General features: G+C 43.7%; 1 protein-coding gene across 1 annotated transcript in view; it reads left to right on the top strand.

The window, feature by feature from the left end:
- Window positions 1-19,153, top strand: part of PTPRA (protein tyrosine phosphatase receptor type A) — a gene marked incomplete in the record, with an annotated part of 4,245,980 nt that overhangs the window by 2,791,026 nt on the left and 1,435,801 nt on the right.

Below are 19,153 nucleotides of genomic sequence, written 5' to 3'. Positions count from 1 at the left end.
ATCCATGCATTCCTGCAGGTGCTCATAGAATGCATTTGTAAAGGATTCTGCGGATTGGGCTGTATTATCCTTTGGCCCAGGGGCTTTGAAGGATTCCACCTCAGTCTTGAGAAGTGCAAAGTTGGCTTTTGAGAAATTCTTTACAGTGATTTCCTTGGCTGGGGGTGGGGACGGGATATGGATGTCCAGGGAAATTTGTTTATGGACTGATCTTACCAATGAGGGGTTTATCTCTGGTGTGTAACATAGAGTCCCCATGTTGGTGATGACCAGGTCCAATATGTTGTTCCCTCTTGTGGGAGTGGTGACCAGTTGTTCCATTGCGTTAGAGTTTATAAATTCAAGGAACCGGTGGTTCCTTGAAAGACAGCGGTCTTTCTTGCTGAGGAGCCCGATGCAGAAGCAGATCGCATGAGTGTCGGTTGGCCGCTACTTGAGTTCTGTTTCCGAATTGAAGTTGAAGTCTTCTAAAGCTAAGTACCCTGTTGGGGATCCCTTTTTCTTGCTCTAACCGATGTCAGAAAAAGTTAACAATTTTCTGGCCTGTAGAAAGCAAATACCACACCGTGACTTCCAGTCTTACTGCATCACCTGTTTAAGCCCAGACCATGATGTCCCCCGCTGTCGCTTTTGTGCTTTGTTCAACACCAGAACTCTACATTGTCGGGCCCTTCTTGTAGGTAGATCTTTTCGCTCTCAGTCCTCAAATTCCGATATGGCTTCGGTAAGCCTTCCGACTACCGAACTTCCGAAAAAATGTAAGGATAAAGACAGACACAGACCACACACATCCAAAACTGCCGAGGACACTTCCGTTAAGCTAGTCGCCAGTTCTACGGTCCTCAGTGAGGTGCTTTCGCAGCCTCTGATGCCAGCTTCTGTGGATTTGCAGGCCACTACCAAGACCCTTTCGGAGTCCAGTATGCCGCGAGACTCTTCTTCGTCTAAGGATCTTGCGGATGTCTCTACCTTGGATGGGTCCGGAGACGCTGAGCAGGCACCGGCTTCTGAGGGAGTACTTTGCACTACTGATGCACGACACAGACCAATGACTTCTTTTGCGTCTTCAGTTCTTTTGAAAACTACTGAGTTTTTAAGGCCCAGGGTATGAACCACACCCAAAACACCGATGACCCAAGCTCAGCCACCTGCTTCCTTGCCTCAGTCTCAAATGCTTAAAATGGTGGAAGACCTTATAATGCGTATTAGGGGAGGCCATGCTACCCCTTCCAAAAGAAAGAGACTTGTCTCCAGTAGTTTTATCTGAACAGGAGTCTGATGACTCTGATGCATCTGAATATGAAGATATGCAACCTCTCTTTTCTTAGGAGGATTCTGATGCAGAGGAATCCATCCCTTCAGCCTCTCCACTAGAGGACTTCTCCTTTGGGGAAATCCTACATACTTTAAGGGAGAATTTCCAATGGAAATGTCAGGACTATCCTTAGTCAAAAAAGAGATTTGGGAATTCTTAGATCTACCACAGCACAGACCTCTGGCCATTCCCCCTGTCCTGGATGTTGTGGATGATATTTTTATGGAATCCAGTCTGACTCCTGACACCCTCCTTCCTGCTCCCAGGAAACCTGACAGGTATAGAGTCCCTGACTCTCACAAATTTATTTTTAAAAATCCTTCTGCTGACCCAGAGGTCACCTCTCAAGGACCTAAAGGACTCAAAGCAACTTCAGCTAAGAATCCCACCCCCTCAGATAGGGATTCCCGAGCATTAGATAGATGGGGTAAAAAAGTATACACCTCTGCTACTCTTGCTATTAGAGCATTACATTTTCAGTTCCATATGCTGAAATATCAACAGCATATCATGGAACTCCTCAAGCAGAAATTATCATCTTTTCCAACTTGTGCAGAAAATAGAGTTACAATAGTTAATGCATTCTGCAAGTCATGTAACTAAGCACACCTTACATTGTGTTTTTTAATGCCCTAGAAGCATCTTGCAGGGCAGCAGTCACTGGTTCTCTCCTTGGAAGGCATGCTTGGCTTAAGGAACAGACCTTGCCGGACCATGTCAAATCAAAATTATTGGATGCACCCTTGAACAAAGACTTAACTTATTTGGCACCAAGGCAGAAAAGGTCTTAAAAAAGATGGAAGAAAAAGCTAAATCTGTGCAGACAGACTTCTTACAGGTACAGCCACCTAAGTTCAGTAGGCACTGCCCCTCCAGGCCAGCTCAGCCCAGACCCAGGGGAAGCAGACCCAACCGACAGCAGCCCCAGGGAATGCAGATATTTAAGCAATGGAGTTCCTCCTCTACAAAAACAGGGAGTGCAAGACCACCCCACTATGGTAAGACCTCACAATGACATTACACTACCACCCCCTCTCTCTGCCCACCTGCAGCCCTAAGAGAAACACTCCCCTTCCACGCAAACAACTGGGGCACCATTACCAACCACCTCTGAGTCCTCAACGTAATGTCCCAGGGATTCAAATTTTATTTCCACACACTGCCAACCCCAAAAGGGTTTCCAGATCTTCATCCAAACCAGTGGTCAGAGGCCATAAAACAAGGCCTTTCCCTGCTCTCCATGAGGGCAATAGAGCATGCTCCTGCAGAACAGATAGGCCAAGGTTTCTATACCAGACTCTTCCTGGTACCCAGAAAAGAGGGCACATGGCGCCCCATTCTCGATCTATCCATTCTAAACACTTTTCTGGTGATACCAAATTCAAAATGCTCACCCTCCAGCAGCTTCTACCTATGCTTTCCAGGGATGCTTGGTTAGCCACCCTAGACCTAAGAGACCTACCTACACATCCCAATCAGGGAATTATGCATTAAATACCTATGTTTCAGGGCAGGATCTATGCAGTTTCAGTTTTCTGTGCTTCCCTTTGGCTTATCTACTGCTCCCAAAGTTTTCACAAAATGTCTGGCTCCTGCCATTGCTTTTTGCAGACAAAGAAATATTCAAATTTACCCATAGTTAAACAACTGCCTAATTCAGGCAGACAGTCAGGAAAAGCTGCTACAGCACCTGACCTTTGTAAAGGACCTACTGACCTCCGTGGGGTATACTATCAACTAAAAGAAATCAAAACTATTCCCCACACAAAGAATTGTATTCCTGGGAGCAAGCCCGGACACAGCATCCCAGATGGCTTTCCTTACTCCAGAAAAACAAGCCTACCTAACAGACTACATCTCTCAACTAGCCACCAAAACCCAGTTAACTGCAAGGAAAATCCTGCAAGCTCTATGGTTCACGGCCTCTTGCATTCTACTCATTCCATATGCCAGACTGCATATGAGGAAACTACAGTGGTACCTAAAAAGTCTTTGATGTCAGCACTCTCAAGACCTAGAAACTCTTATACCATTGATACCTTGTCTAAGGAAAGATTTTCTTTGGTGGGCAGCAGCATGCAACCTCAACAAGGGACTTCCCTTCTCACAACCCCACGCTGCTCAGACCCTCACCACAGACGCATCAGACTATGCCTGGGGTGCTCACCTGGACGGCAGGTGCATTCAGGGCCAATGGAGCCCAAATCAAATACATCTGCACATCAACCTAAAAGAGATGTTGGTTGTTCTGCACGCCCTGACAACTTTCAGACCCCTACTCTCCCTGGGGCCTCTACTGATCAAAACAGACAACACCACAGTGATGTGATATTTCAACAAGCAGGGAGGGACTCACTCTTATCCTCTCTGCAGGCTCGCCTTGACCCTTTGGCACACGGCCTCAGCCATGCAAGTGCACTTGCTAGCACATTTCCTGCCATGCTCTTTAAACTCTCTGGCAGACAACTTAAGCAGAAACCTGCTAGACCCACATGACTGGTAGCTATACCACAGAACCTTCACCCTTGTAACCTTAAAAGGGGGCACTCCGAAGGTCGGCCTCTTTGTCTCCCACTCCAATTATCAGCTCAGCAAATTCTGCACCAGGGAACCTCACAGCAAAGCCTGGAAAGTGGATGCTCTATCCTTCCAGTGGGTAAACCTCTTGGTTTGTGCATTTCCCCCTCTACCACTCATTTCAAGGGTACTGCTCAAAATAAGGGAGGAAAAACCAAGGGCAGTCCTGATTGCCCCAGACTGGCCACGCCAGCACTGGTACCCACTACTGCGCAGCCTATCACCCCTGCCACCATGGCACCTACCTCAGGTCCCAGCACTCCTGACCTAGAGGAATGGGGAATTCATGCATCCACAATTGCAGACCCTCAGTCTGGCAACCTGGCTTATTCATTGACCTCTCCTCAAGCTGCAAGCCTAAGCAAACAAGCTGTAGATGTTATACATGTGGCCAGATGCTCCAGCACTAGAAAATCTTATGCTGACAAGTGGAAAAGGTTTTGCACCTGGATCCAGGCTAAGGGAGCCAGAATGGGAGAGCCCTCCCTACCTCTCATCTTGGATTACCTGGCAGACCTACTACACAGGGGTCTATCCTTCCCTTCTATTAAAATTCATGCCTCAGCCATGTCTGCTCATTTCAGCACAGAGCTGCCTGTCTTCTCACACCCTCTCATCAAACACTCCCTAAGAGGGGCTAAGAACTTAAGGCCACCCAGAAGAGTGCCTACCCCAGCATGGGACCTTAATTTGTGTTGGAAAAGCTCACCCCCCCCCTCTTTTGAACCTGCAGCTTCAGCAGAGATAAAATGTCTCTCTTGGAAGACAGCCTTGCTTCTGGCCATCACTTCAGCTAGAAGAGCATCAGAGCTACAAGCACTTATGGCTGTAGAGCCATTCATCATTTTCCATGCTGACAGGGTCTCCCTCAGGACTAACCCAACCTTCATGCCTAAAGTTGTGCCCAGTGTGTCTCTCAACCAATCCATTCTTTTGCCTACCTTTTTTCCTAACCCACAAAACAAGGGGGAAAGGATTCTGCACTCTCTAGATGTGCATAGACAGCTCAGATTTTACCTGGACAGGACTAAATATTTCACAAAAACTGACAAATTGCTAGTCAGCTTCGCTGCAGAAGCGGACACAAAGGCCATATCCAAATAAACAGTCTCCAAATGGATAACGCACTGCATCCATTTCTGCTACAAACAGCATGGGAAACCACCCCCAAAGGGAGGTCAGGACACACTCCACCAGAGCAACCTCCAACTCTTCAGCTTTCCTAAGAGGGGGGTCCCCACTAGGGACATACTGGAGGCTGCATCATAGACATCTGTTCATGCTTTCTCCAAGCATTACCACCTGCGTGACTTCTCCAAATCCAGAGCAGGCTTTGCCACTGCAGTCTTGCAAGGCATCCTGGCCAGCCCCCTGTCTTCTTAACTGCCTCCACCCTTTTCTTCAGCTTTGGGAATCGACCCAAATGTGATGACTGCAACAGTGAAACACAAAGAATATAGCAAGTACAGTTGTGTACACTTACCATAAATGTAGATGTTCGAGTTTATTCACTTTTGCAGTCCAGGTTTCCCTCCCTCCATCCCCCTTCTCTCTCTCTCTCCTTACAAGGAAATGTTGTATTTTTACTTTCTACTGGTGGTGTTCTTCCACCATACCTTAGCTCCTGTTGGGGGCTTCTGACAGGGCAAGAAAAACTGATGTAATGGCATCGGCTGTCTGTTTTTATACCTCTGACAACCTGACATCAGTCCTGGAGTGACAGCAACTGACACAGGAATACTACGTCTCTGGTATTCAGGCCGACTGAGGGCTACCCCTGGCAGGATAACCCAAATGTGATGACTGCAACAGTGAATACACTCGAACATCTACATTTATGGTAAGTGTACACAACTGTACTTTTTTCATAGGCCCAGAAAGCAGTGTGTATGACTTTGGTCATTGTATCAGATTTAAGCAAGCTTCTGTGTTAAGGAAACTAAAGAAGTTAAAGCTATTTTTGACAGAATACATCCAAGGTTTTTAGAGGCTTCCTAGTAGAAAAGATTACAACAGAAAAATGAAACTGTTCAGAGTAGGGCTGAATTTATCTTGAGGATTTTATCTTCTGAATACTCTAGACATATGCAGCTTTCTGTCAGTGCTGGTGAGACTGTTTTCATTTTGACTCCAAGCAAAGAAGAATGCAGTTTTTCTTTCTTGCCTTTGAAACCTTTCTTGATTATGTGCTTCTGAAATATTCCGTGAAACAGGTGTCTTTGTTGATACCAATGTTTGTTCCAGTAATGATTATGAAGTTGGTGTGAGGCCATATGTCTCAACTGCACTGAATTCCTTGGTATTTCCCATTTTGATGCACAAAATAATAGGGTGCTACGAATTCCCAATAGGCCCTTTTAATCTCAGTTTGGAGGATAGCTGTAAATTCACCCTAGCAATGGAAAAAAAGCCATCCTGACCTGCTTAAAACATTTTTAAGGACTTTAGGATAAAAAAAAACACAATTGTGCTATATACAGACTTGGATGCTAGACGACGGAGCATATTACTGTATAGTACCATACTTGGACAATAAGTGCATCATTTTTTGTGTAATTATATTAATAACTAGTGCTGTCATATTTTATACATCGTTACGTGGATTCTCCTTTTGGCCAGATAGGATGTACACACAAGATTTTTTTCAGGAGTGAGCCAATCAGGTTCATAGGTGTTTACTAGACTAATGACTACAAGGGCCTTTTTAAGCCTAGCCATGCATCCCAAATCTCTGACAAGTTCTGATACCCTTGATAAGTGTAAGCATGGTCCTGGGAGATGAACCATTTACAGGTTAACTTTGTCTATTAGAGAGACAGGTGCCAAACGAGGGATGAATTTCCAGTTTCCCATCCATTTGTCTAAGTTGCACTTGAATTGGGAAGTTTTTGACTAGATATGCTTTGTGTACATCTACTGCAATACTAAATAAACAGTATATGGACAACTGAAAGGTATGAACAGGATTGATTAAACTAAATCTTTAAGTCACATTTCTCACTTCTCTAGTTGCCGATTAAAGTGAACAAAAGACTAGTCCTGATTTGGGATTTTCGTCCTGTATTATTTTCTTTGTATTTTTCTTACCTAAAGCCAATTTCCTAAGTAACTCTTACAATTTAGGAACTGATATTTTTGACGCATTACTCCAGTAAACTAGGCATTATATGCAGGAAAATAGACATAAGTAAGAGATGTATGGATTAAGACAGCAAAAGACAGACATTTACTGCTGTTGTACCACCCATTCCATGTATGGTACATATCAGCAATCAAATCATCAACCTTTCCAACTGAATATATACATAACTGACAGGAGTCCCTGGGCTAGCTCGCTTACCTGGTGAACAAATGAGAAAGAAAGAAACTGGGTAATCACAGGAAGAAAATGCACAAGTCTGACAAATACATGAGACTTCACAGATTTAACTTCTCTCTCATCACTCGTGGGCCGTGGCAGAAATTCAAAATGCAAGTAAAATACACAACAATGCATACTTCAGCCAAGAATAAGACAGAGCGGCATAATCAAACATATGATGCAAGCTGTAAAACACACCAAATAGTTATACATCCCCCACCACAGAAAGTAAAAACACTCAGTTAAGGAATCATTGCAGTTCAGTCCCTCTTGGATTGAGCCCCACAGCAGAAAACACTTGTATACAAAAAATTCCGAGTAACCACTCAAGTGACTCTAGTCACAGAGTCCATACTAAGGTTAACTTAATCGTTTGCCTTTCCCTATCAAAAATATAGATTTCTTGTTCAGGATTGTAGGGATTCATGTCCTCCCTGCAGTCGAGTGACCTTTAAAGACATGCAGGTGTGTGCGTGAATGGGTGTGCCTTCTTTGAAAGTTGGGCATCGGCTGGCACAGCAAAAATCCACTGCCAATCATTAGTGGACCGGAGTTCCACTGTGGCGACCCCTAACCGGGAAAAGCCAAAATACATTACTTTTATTCTGAAAAGAAGAAGAAAATGTCTTCTCTCTTGCCCTTGTTTGATTATTTGCTTAACATATTCTGCTAGCTGGCCCCAAGCATTTTTATTACTTATACTACTGCTGTGGTATAACATGACCTTTCTTCTAAATTACATTTTCTATTCTTTGGACCCCAGTCAGCATTAGTATTTTCAGTTAGGCCTTGTTCTAGAACAAAAATGTGTAATTCCTTGTTCATTTAGCATACTGTAGTATTGCTGAAGTGAAAATGGAAGGACATTTTACTTCACTACCACCTCTTTAAGGAGCAGTAGCCTTCACAACAGGTGTCCATGTTTTCTCTCTGTTCAATTGAGTCCATTGTGTGTGTGTGTGTGTGAGAGATGTCGGCATATACATCTTCGTGTATCTCTGCACAGATGTGGATGTGTGTGCATCTGTATGCATATGTTTGTGTATGTCTATGTGTGGGGTTTATATGAATGTGTATATGTGCGTGTCTGTGCTTCTGTATGTGTCTGTGTCGCTGTTTGGGCATATGTATGTGTTTTGTGTATGTTCACATCTGTGTGCGCTTGGGAACAGATATGGCTGTCTGGTTAATTGTGTGTGTATGTCTGTCTATCGTATATCTCTGTGATTGTCTGTTTTTCTGTGGAATCATGTAGTCATGCTCCGCACGATCAGCATAGTTCTGTAACCTGTTGTCTAGTTTATAACATGCCGTATGAGATTTTGATGCCCAGTTTGAGCAGTGCTTTTCCTTGTGGTGTTAACTGCCTGCTGTTATCAGCCATGTTTGCAGGACTTTTATGAATGTTTTCCCTATAAACTGAGACGTGTGAAAGATGCTCAAGGAGGTTCAGAACCCTGTAGCACATACTTTGCATCACATAGCCAGACAAAGTAACTGTGTAATTTAATAGACTATAACTGTGTACATTCACAGAAATTTGTGGAGGAGTTGAGATCATCCCATCTTTACTTTGTAAGCATGTTCAGCCTCAGTGTAGAAAAAAGGCAGATCTGTTTGCAATAAAGCTGATGATCATTTCTTGCAATAATCACTACACTGCAGAAGCAGCTAGGGACATTTTCACTTAATGTGTACTTGCTGATTATACTAAAAATAGACCCTCTTTCCTTATTAATATTACATAACAGTAACAGCTGATATTGCAAAGGCAGCCAGTGCATAAATTTGATTGCAATTTACTTTTCAATTTTAGATGACCTACTCCACATGAAGAATGTGCACTCGGTCATGCTTATGTGTACGTATGTGTGTTTGTGTGTCTGTAAGTCTGCATCTGTGTATGTGTACATGTGTTGTAAGAGGCATCACTACTTTCAAAAATCCCCATACACTAGGTTTCTAAACCTATTACTTTCGGCAATTTTAACATTCACCTCCAACTGTAAAGCCCTTTGTGCTGTTTATAAACCTATGATCCATTTCAGTTACCTATGTTGCAAATCACAAGATAGCATGCCTGTTTTAAGTCTTATCAAAGACATTTGTAACATTAATTAGTTTGATAATTAGAGAAATACAATCCAAAGTTAAAAAAGATTGTCGTAAAAGTCAGCTTAGACAAAAAAGTAGATACTCACCTAAACACAGTCCTAGCAGTCAGCACTGCTCTCTAAATGTGTTTGTCTCTTCCCTTTCAGGTAACATTGGAATGTACAAACACTATAGTAAAGATCTTTTTTTCTCTCTAAGAACTGAAAAAGTAGGTAGGTTTATGAAAAAATGTAGAAGCACATTTGCGATTAAACTTTGCACAGCAGCAGATACTTAATCCTTTATTCAGGTACAATCAATACATAACTTTTGTATCCAAGCTGTTAACTTGGTTCCTGATTTTGCTGTTTTCTATAAGAAATAGAAGACTAAAAAAAATATGTAATTATTTTTCCTTTGTTTTTATTTTCAAGAAATGATCAACAACCCAAGTCTGTAAACTCAAGATGCCCTTCTATTCTCATGTTGCAGTATTCTTCACCTTGGTGTGTTGCTGCCTGCAGCACTGGACAACTGGCCAGTATACCAAAGTCTTGAAAGCATGGGTACGTGTGACATTGCATGTAAGAGCCATAAACTGATGCTGGCTATATCTGTGACGTGTGCACGTACCCAAATCAGAACTTTTCTGCCACAGTTTATTTCAGACGTCTGATTGCCAGCTCCAGTAATCTAGCATTTGTTTGACTTCGGCCTTCCGTTTTCAGTGATTGCTTCAGGCTGTCCGCATTCAAATAAGTACCTTTGTGGGTTTTTTTGCTAGTTTCCTTACCTGTTTAAGATTAATTTCATCTAGGAGGGGAAAGTGCGCTTGTGGAAGACAAATTCCACGCAAGGACATGCACAATCAGTGTTTATTCTGTTTGGGAGCAGCTCACGACTACAAGTCCTGTGATACTTGCCAATCTTTTGTCCCCAAAACCCTTAGAAGCAGTTTGTCGCCTTTAAATCACTGTTTAGAGAATCAGTGACTTTGTCGTTTAGTGTCCAGAATGGAAGGCAGAGTGGGCACCTCCGATGAGCCACCAAGGAAGAAGGCAAAAAAAGTTAGTCCTGACGTCCAAGCTGCACCTCAGGAATCCAGTGAGATCTTCAAGGCGAGTGTTAGCCCAGGATCGCTCCGGACTTAGGATACTTTTCTGTTACTGGGAACCGAAATTGAAGCAGGTTCAGTGGGTATCCAGAGTTCAGCCACTGACGCTTTACAGTCATCAGCTCCTAATGGTAAAGGGGAACCACAGCTCATGGTGTCAGAGAGGCCTTCTACTGCCTTGCCATCCATTCCAACATCAGCACCCAGGCCTACTTCACCCCTTTAAAAAGTAAACAAGGAAAAACACAGGGCTAAAGATCCTACTCCAGCTTGGGAGACCTTTTCTCAGACTTTATTCAAGGCTTTGCAGGTAATCCAGACCCAGACTTCCCAGTCAGGTCAACCACTGGCTTCACAAGTAGAATCTGAGGAAGACTATTCCTCCTCAGATGAACACCTCACATGTTGTTCCCAGATTGAAACCCCTAAGGATTTTGCTACTTCGGAGGAAGAAGAGACCTTCACTCCTGACTCCCCAGGAGAAGAATTCTCCTTTGGGGACACTATTTCCCCTACTTAGGCAGCATTTTAAGTATGAGGCCTCAGATGTTTCTGAGACCAAGAAAAGATATTTTGAACTCCTGCAGATGAAGCAGCCCTCACCATCTGGAGTTCCTCCTTTACTCTCAGCTTTCCAGGATGCCTTCTCAGCTGCTGCCCAGAGTCCCAGTCTCCTGCTAACAAGAGACCACGCAGGTTTTACAAACTGTCTGCAAAGGATCAATACCTTTTTAAGAGTCTGCCAACAGATCCTGCTGCTGTTGCAGTTTCAGCTGCCAAATCTTCAAGGCAACTGCCTTCTCTTTTTCCCACTGATAAGGATAGTAAATTTATGGATAGGTTGGGGAAAAAGGTGTATACTTCCCCTGCCTTGGCTGTAAGAGCAATTAACTGTCAAACTGATATGGCCAAGTTTGCCCTGGATTCCCTGACCAAGGCCTCTACTCTGCTGTCTGACATACCTGACTCGCCAGCCAAGCTGAGCTGGACACCCTTCTGAACATGGTATCCCAGCTGACTAGACATTCAGTCAAGTACAGCTAAGATGCTGTTGAAGCCTCTTCCAATTTGGCTGCATCTGGTTCAGTGTTAAGGAGGTTCTCATGGTTGAGACTCCAACCTTTGCCCTTGAATGTGCAAGCAGAATTGTTATATCCTCCTTTGGATAAATCAGCACTCTTTGGAGCTGCCTCTGCAGATCTACTTAAGTTACTGCAGGAAAAAGGAAAAGACTTGCAGAATCTAAAGCATTTACAGGTGTCAGTGTTTCCCAGATTCCATAGGAACTACCCCCAAAAACCCAGCTTTAAGAGGCAGTCCTCCCATTCCTCTGCTGCTCATTCCAGGGACGAAGACAACCTAGGAAACTATCTGCTCCTACATCTTCATCCACCTCAACACCTTCATCCTTTCAGAGGCAGCCAGACCCAGATAGAGCTCCTCCGCTATGACTCTGTTCCCTTACCCACCTCCACCTCCCCTCCCTACACCTAACCCTATCCTCCTGACAGAAAATTACCACAGACAGGTGTGTGCTCTCCCTAATCAAGAGAGGATCTTTCATGACTTGGTGGGAATCTCCACCATTCCAGGGAGTTGCACAACCTCCTTCCAGTCAGCTTTCACTATTCCCCACCATCCTGACACAACTTCTCTCTCACCCGAAGACCAAATAACCAAGGTGTTTTACTCCGGGATGTTCTTGGAGACCCATCCTTGACCTATCCTTCCTCCATGTCTTCCTCAAGGTGCTAACCTTCAAAGTGCTCACATTACAGCATCTTCTTTCTTTTATTCATCAACAAGCCTTTATGGCTTCCCTGGATATTAAATATGCATACCTTCACATTCCTATTCAGCCCACTTACAGGAAATTTCTTAATTTGTCTGTGGGTGCCTCAGATTTTCAGATGTTCTTCGTGTTTCACTGTTGCAATCCTCACATTTGGGTTATCTGCTTGCAGTAACACTCAGTTGGCCTGATTAACAAAGTCTTGGGTCGTGCGTCGATTGCTGTCTCATCTTCCATGACGTCACAAGGGTATAAAGCATGCAGCCGATGCCATTGCATCAGTCTTTCTTGCCATGCGGTGCCTGAAGCAGTTCACAAGTGTCGAGTCCGGAAATTTTCGTTTTCGCATTTCAGAGCAGAAGTCTTCAACTAAGCTAAGTACCCCATTGGGGAAACTTTTTCTTGCTCTAAACTGATGTCAGTAAAAGTCAAAAATTGTGTTTCTTGTGGAAAGCAAATACCTCAAAGATTTTCATTCGTACTGCATTCCTTGCTTAGGCCGTGACCACGACGTACCTCGCTGCCTTATTTAAACAACAAACTATTTGTCATCAGTTTATTTACTCTTCTAAATATTTTGGTACTCAGTTCAGTTATCCAGATATGGCTTCGGTAAGCCACCCGACTACCGACATTCCAATAAAATGCAAAGATAAAGACAGAGACAGACTGCATAGGTCCAAAGTTGCCGCCGACGCTTCTCCTAAGCTAGTCACCAGTTCGCCGGTACTCAGTGAGACGCTTTCGCAGCCCCTGATACCCGCTACTTCAGATTCGCAGGCCTCTACTGAGACCCATTCAGAGTCCGGTATGCCGTGAGATGCTTCAACTGTGGAACCTGCGGATGTCTCTATCTTTGGGTCCGGAGCCGCTGAGCAGGCAGTGGCTTCTGAGGGTGTATTCAGGCCTACTGACTTGCATATTAAATTGACGCCATCTTCTTCAAGACCTAAAACTCTATCCATGCCTAGAAAGCCGATGCCCAGACCACATGGTCAGGCCTCTATGCCTAAAAAACAAATGATAAAGAATGGCTGAAGACCTTACTACCTTAATCAGGGGAAGCCATCCTTCACCCTCTAAGAGATCTAGGATGGAGTGTGCTTGAAATTTGTTTCCTCTGATGACCAGGATTTAACCTGATCTACCTATGAGGATTCTGATGTAGAGGACTCTATTCCCTCTGCTTCCCCTCCAGAGGATTTCTCTTTTGATGAAACCTTGCATACTCTTAGGGAGCATTTTCACTGGGAAAGCCAGGATTACTCTGACTCTAAAAAGAGACTTGGGGATTTCTTACTCCTGCCTCAACACAGGCCTTTAGCTATATCCCCCCTCTACTGGACATTGTTGTTGATGCCTTTTCAGAATCTAGTTTGGCCCCTGACTCTTTACCGCCTGCTCCCAAAAAACCTGATAGATATTACAGGGTTCCTGACTCTCAAAAGTTCCTTTTTAAAAATCCTACTGCGGATCCTGAGACCATTTCACAGGGACCCAAGGGCATTAAGGCTACTACTGCCAAAGATCCTATCCCCTCTAATAGAGATTCCAGGGCACTGGATAGATGGGGTAAGAAGGTATACACTTCTGCAACCTTGGCCATTAGGGCCTTAAACTGCCAGTTTCATATGTTTAAGTATCAGCAGCATATTACTGGATTGCTTAAACAGAAAATAATGTTGATTCCTGACTGTGCTGAAAATAAAGATTTACAGGATTTAATGCATTCTGCTGAACAAGTTGGAAAACTTACTTTGTATTTTGGTTTTGATTCACTAGAGGCATCTTGCAGGGCTGTTGTCACTGGGTCTGTACTTAGAAGGCATGCTTGGCTTAAGGAGCAATCTTTGCCAGATCATGTTAAAGCTAAATTACTGGATGCTCCCTTAAACCAAGACCGCCTGTTTGGCAACAAAGCTGAAGAAGTACTTAAAAAGATGGTGGAAAAAGCTAAATCTATGCAAACTGTTAAGTATTTCCTGCAAGTACAGCCTCCCAGATTTAGTAGGCATTGGCCCTCTAAAAATTGGTCCTTTCCTGCCTCTTCCAGGCCTTCTCAGTCCAAACTCAGAACCAGAAGATCACCCAGGCTTCAGTTCCAAGGTACTCACAGGGCTAAGCAGTGGGAGGGGGGGGGGGCTCCCACTTCCAAAGCAGGGAGAGGTAAGACTCCCCCTATGGTAAAGTGTCTCAATGACTTAACTTTAAATCTTCCAAGCCCTGCACAACTGATTGTTCCCTTGGGGGAAAGATTGCCCGGCAGGCAATAAATTGGGAACTCATTACCCAGGACAAATGGGTTTTAAATATAGTTTCCCAAGGATACAGATTCCACTTTCACTCCTTACCAACCCCAAATGTTTGGCCAGACCTACCCCCAAAATCAGTGGGCAGAGGCTCAAAAGCAAATTCTCACTCTCTTAAGCTTCCAGGCTATTCAGCCTGTTCCAGAAGAGGAAAGGGGACAAGGTTTCTACTCAAGACTTTTCCTGGTGCCCAGAAAAGACAACTCCTGGCGTCCTATACTGGACCTCTCTCTCCTAAACACATTTTTGGTGATTCCAAAATTCAAGATGCTAACTTTTCACCAGCTGCTTCCTATGCTTGGCAAGGATGCCTGGTTGGCAACACTGGATTTAAAGGAAGCCTACCTGCACATCCCAATTAGGGAATCCTGCAGAAGATACCTATGCTTCAAAGCAGGCTACATGCAGTATCAGTTCTCTGCACTGCCCTTTGGCGTATCTACTGCGCCCAGGGTAGTCCCTAAGTGCCTAACTCCCGTCATTGCATTTTGCAGGCAAAGAAATATCCAAATATATCCATACCTGGAAGATTGTCTAATTCAGGCAGAAAGCCAGGACATGCTATTGAATCAACTGGCGTTTGTACAGAAATTGCTAACTTCTCTGGGGTACACCATAAACGAAAAAAAAATCACATCTTGTACTCTGTCAACAAATCGTATTCCTGGGAGCAAGCTTGAAAACAACTCCCCAGATGGCTTTTCTCACGCCAGAAAAACAAGTTCATTTGACAGTCTACTTCAAATTACTGGCCACAAAGTCCCAGCTATCTGCAAGGAAAATACTGCAAGCCCTGGGGTTCATGGTCTCCTGCATTCTACTAATTCCATCTGCAAGATTGCATATGAGGAAAGTACAATGGTATCTAAAAAGCCTATTGTGTCAACATTCTCAGGATCTAGAAGCAATGATTCCTATCATTCCATGTCTACAGATAGAGTTCCTTTGGTGGGCAGACACCTGTCACCAAAACAAGGGACCGCCATTCACTCTACCTCCTGCCGCCCAAACCCTAACAAAAAGATGGAGTAAAAAGCTAAATCTATGCAAACTGTTAAGATTTCCTGCAAGTACAGCCTCCCAGATTTAGTAGGCTTTGGCCCTCTAAAAATTGGTCCTTTCCTGCCACTTCAAGGCCTTCTCAGTCCAAACCCAGAACCAGTAGATCACTGCCAATATATTTCCCTTAGTTCCAATAACTCTACCCATGGACCTCCCCCTCATTCCCCCCTTTAATCCTTCTATAACTACAGACTGAAATGTGTGACTTTATTGTCCAAAACATGTTGTGCCAAGGCATTATTGGGGTTCCTTTTGTTGATGTCATACTGGTGTTCGTAACAGACGCATCAGACTATGCATGGGGGGCTCACTTGGCAGGGAAGTCCATTCAGAGCAAATGGAACCCAAGTCAAATGCACCTGCACATCAGTCAAAAAGAAATGTTAGCTGTACAGAATGCTCTGACAGCCTTCAAGGACCACATCCTTCCAGGGTAATTAATGGTAAAGACGGACAACACCACTGTTATGTGGTACATAAACAAGCAGGGGGGAACCCACTCATACCCTCTCTGCAGACTAGCCATGGCTTTGTGGAACACAGCCTTGAGCTACCAAGTGCACCTACAGGCTCAATTCCTGCCAGGAAAGCTAAACACACTGGCAGACGACCTAAGCAAAAATCACATGGACCCACGAGTGGAAACCTGAACCAAAGATATTCAACATGTTGAGAAACAAATGGGGGAGCACAGATATGGACCTGTTTGCCTCCCCCCAGAACTACCAATTGGAAAAATTTTGCACAAGGACTCCCCACAAACAAGCTTGGAAAGTGGATGCCCTGTCCTTCACCTTGAAAAACCTATCAGCTTATGCTTTTCTCCCTCTACTTGTCCTCTCCAAGGTACTACTAAAGATCAAACAGGACAAACCAGGGACAATACTGATTGCACCAGACTGGCCACGCCAACACTGGTACCACCTTTTGTGCAGTGTGTCACTGCTGGCACCATGGCACCTTCCTCAGACCCCTGCCCTGCTGTCCCAGCAGGAGGGCCAGATTCTGCACCCATAGCTTCAAACCCTGAACCTGGCAGCCTGGCTGATTACCTATTCTCTCCGTTACCATCCCTCAGTAAGCAAGTGTTGGATGTCATTCTGGAGGCAAGGAGGGCTAGTACTAGAAAATCCTATGCTGTAAAATGGAAAAGATTTTTTTCCTGGAACCAAGCTCAGGGAATGGGCACAGCAGCGCCCAATCTACCTCATATTCTTCAATACTGAGATGCTGCACAAGGGCCTTTCCTTTTCCTCCTTCGAAATTCAAGCCTCAGCCATTTCAGCTCATTACAACACAGATCCACCACTCTTCTCTCATCCACTGCTCAAGCAGTTCCTCAGAGGGGCCAAAAATTTAAGACCACCCAGGATAGCCCCTACTCCAGCCTGGGACCTTAACTTTGTATTGGAAAACCTCACTCTACCTCCTTTTGAGCCAGCTGCAAATGCAGAGTTGAAATTCCTTTCTTGGAAAACAGCTTTCCTTTTAGCCATCACCTCAGCAAGAAGGGTGTTTGAATTACAGGCCCTCATGTCAGTGGAGCCTTTCATTATTTTTCATGCAGACAGGGTGTCCCTCAGGACCAATCCCTCCTCCATGCCACAAGGTGGTATCCAGTGTGGCCCTTAATCAGTCCATTCATTTTCCAACCTTATTTTCTAATCCACAGAACAAAGGGGAGCGAATACTGCACTCCTTAGATGTGCACAGACAACTTAGATTTTATTTGGACAGGACTAAACCTCTCAGGAAATCTGAACAACTGCTGGTTGCATTTGCTGCAGGGGCCAAGGGGAAGGCTATTTCAAAGCAAACCATTTCTGAATGAATAGGCCATTGCATTCATTTCTGCTATAAGCACCACGGAAAACCTACCCCACAGAGGATTAGACCACACTCAACCAGGGCTGCATCTACCTCTACAGCCTTTCTCAGAGGGACATCCTAGAAGCTGCTACCTGGAGTTCTGTACATAACTTCACCAAGCAGTACCATTTGCCAATTTTCTCTAAATCCAGAGCTGGCTTTGCCACTGCAGTCTTGCAGGGCCTTATAGCTGGTCCTAATGCTATCTAATTTCCTCCTCCCATCCTTAGCTTTGGGAATCTACCCAAATGTGATAACTGGAACAGTGAAACATGAAGAACATAGTACAGTTGTGTACACTTACCATAAATGTAGATGTTTGAATGTATTCACTGTTGCAATCCTAGTTACCCTCCAGCCCCCTGAATTCTATTGGCTGTACCTCTATTCTTGCTTGCTATGTTTAAAGCTTTTTTGTTGGAGATGTAACCTTATATATGTGTGTATATACACATATATATATATATATATATATATATATATATATATATATGTGTGTGTGTGTGTGTCTATATATATATATATATATATATATATATATATATATATATATATATATATATATATATATATATATATATATATATATATATATATATATATATATTTATATATGTATATATATATATATATCTATATATATATATATATATATATATATATATATATATATATATATGTATATATATATATGTATATATATATATATATATATATATATAAAATTTCTTCCCATTATGGGGGCACCTGGCATCTGGGGCAAGAAAAACTGATGTAATGGCATCGGCTGCATGCTTTATACCCCTGAGTACCTGACGTCATGGAAGATGAGACAGCAACCGACGCAGGACCCAAGACTTTGTTAATCAGACCAACTGAGGGCTACTGCAAGCAGATAAACCCATATGTGATGACTGCAATAGTGAATACACTCGAACATGTACATTTATGTTGTGTACATAACTGTACTTTTTCTGCCTTATCCTTTGGACTCTCCACAGCCCCAAGAGTATTCACCAAATGCCTAGCTCCGGTTATTGCATACTGCAGACTACAGGGCATTCAAATCTACCCTTATTTAGACAATCTATTGATCCTACACCAGGATTCTGTCACCCTGTCTCAACACCTGAACTGGGTTTGCAAGATTTTGCAAAATCTAGGGTTCACCATGAATCACTTGAAGTCCCAAATGACTCCCCCACAAGATCTTGTTTTTCTGGGGTGCAGGATAAGAACAGACTTTGTTAGTCTCTGTCCCTGCCCAGAAAGTGGAATTTCTCACCCAATTTTTCCAGTCCCTCCTACCACTGCCATCCACATCAGACAGAGAATGTATGAGAATCCTGGTTTTTATGGCTTCCTTGATCTCCATGCTCCCTAGCCAGGATGCACACGAAGTTTCATATGGGTGTTGAGAAATTCTTGGAACCAACATCTTCATCCCTTGGAAGTGAATCGTCCTCTCTTCCTCTGTTTAAAAAATAGAACTCAACCTCAATCAAGGGGTGCATTTATAGATTCCTCCACCCAAACACCATCTTTACACAGTTGCATTAGATCTAGGTTGGGGAGTTGTCCTTCACAGTGCCAACATCCAGCACAAGGTGCAGGGGAATGGTCCATTCCAGAAAGAAGGAACCACATCAGTCTAAAAGAA

Source organism: Protopterus annectens, chromosome 2.part2, assembly GCF_019279795.1.
Source record: "Protopterus annectens isolate FY-2018-M chromosome 2.part2, PAN1.0, whole genome shotgun sequence".
Taxonomy (NCBI): domain Eukaryota; kingdom Metazoa; phylum Chordata; order Ceratodontiformes; family Protopteridae; genus Protopterus; species Protopterus annectens.
This window is presented reverse-complemented; position numbering and strand designations above follow the sequence as displayed.